At 53.1% G+C, this 1,252-nt stretch overlaps 1 pseudogene; it reads left to right on the top strand.

Annotated features, from left to right (window-relative positions):
• Nucleotides 1–458: 458 nt before the first annotated feature.
• On the top strand, nucleotides 459–777 carry LOC147347901 (liprin-alpha-1 pseudogene; annotated as a pseudogene).
• Nucleotides 778–1,252: the final 475 nt, after the last annotated feature.

The following is a 1,252-nucleotide window of genomic DNA, read 5'->3' as shown; positions in this document are numbered from 1 at the left end:
GACCCTGCTCGCTCCTGTCTGTGGGTGTTCAGACCAGCCTGGGAAATGGAGGGCTGGAAGCCTGCGAGGATGGCAGTCTCTGGTGAACTGGTACCAGAGATGACCGCTGATAGGGACCCAGTGGCTGCCGAGCTGAAGAGTTCTTTTTTCTTATTTTCCTCCAGCCTGGCTGATGGAGGCATGGATGTATTTTTGTAATTTTCAGTTTCTGTCCCATCAGCCCACCCTTGTGAATAACCTCATAGAATGCCTGCCGTCCTGGGTGTCACCAGGCCATCTAGGAACTGGATCCTCCCCCTGCCCGTTTCTTCAGTCCTGCTTGATTAAGAGATGGCAGTGTCTCATGAACATGGCCCATTTATCCACAGTCAGGCTTTCCATGTAAAATTGGGTTCAGTTCCTGATAGACTTGAGCTGCCCTGAATGTTGCTGACGAGACGTGGTCCTCTCGTGCCCAGATGCAGACCCTGAAGGAGCAGAACTGGGAGCACGCGGAGCAAGCCAGCATGCTGGCCGACATGGCCCAGGCGTTTGAGAGTGACGAGGGCGTGTCTGACGACGAGGGCGACAGGGTCACCCTCTTCAGCTCGGCCACTCAGCTGACGCCCAGCGGGCAGGCCAATGCCAAGACTCTGACTGTGATGCTTCAGGAGAAGCTGGACAGCATCAATGAAGAGATCCAGTGGGTGATTGCGAATTCGGCTCCCCAGAAACTCGGTTTCTCTGAGGAGCTGTCTTCTAGGGACGTCTGAGTGTTCCATAGCAAGAAACCTGACCTCAGGTCTGCTTCAAGAATTTTCAGTTTTGAGATTGCCCTTGCTTATAGAGCTCGGTCAGCCAGGGCGTTCTATCCACGGTGTGGTGTCAGCACTCTGTGGGGGGGCGTTGTGGAGTGTTCCCCCTCAGCTCTGAGCCCCGAGGTGGGTGAGGTGCCGAGGTGGTGTCCCCTATGGCCCTTGCACCCTCCTGTGTCCCTCAGAGCCCCCCACGTTCTGGTGAAAAGCCACCTGGTGAAAGCTGGAGTTTTGGGGTTGGCAAATTCCCACTCAGATCTGCATTTTCCTTTTTTACTTAATGCAGTGTGAAGATTGGCTTGTTGTAAGACAGTGGTCCAAGGACATGTGTTTGAGTTTTTCACATCTCATCAGTATATTTAAGATGTTTTCTTTAGACATCATCTTGGCAGTTATAACAATTTTCAATACGGGATAGAATCCAAAGGCCTCCCTCGTGGTGAGCAGGGGGCCTTGGG

Source organism: Bos grunniens, chromosome 22, assembly GCF_055505025.1.
Source record: "Bos grunniens cultivar Pamir isolate PY7600 chromosome 22, Bosgru_T2T1.0, whole genome shotgun sequence".
Lineage (NCBI taxonomy): Eukaryota > Metazoa > Chordata > Mammalia > Artiodactyla > Bovidae > Bos > Bos grunniens.
Note: the sequence above shows the minus strand (reverse complement) of the source record. Positions and strands in the feature narration are given on the sequence as shown.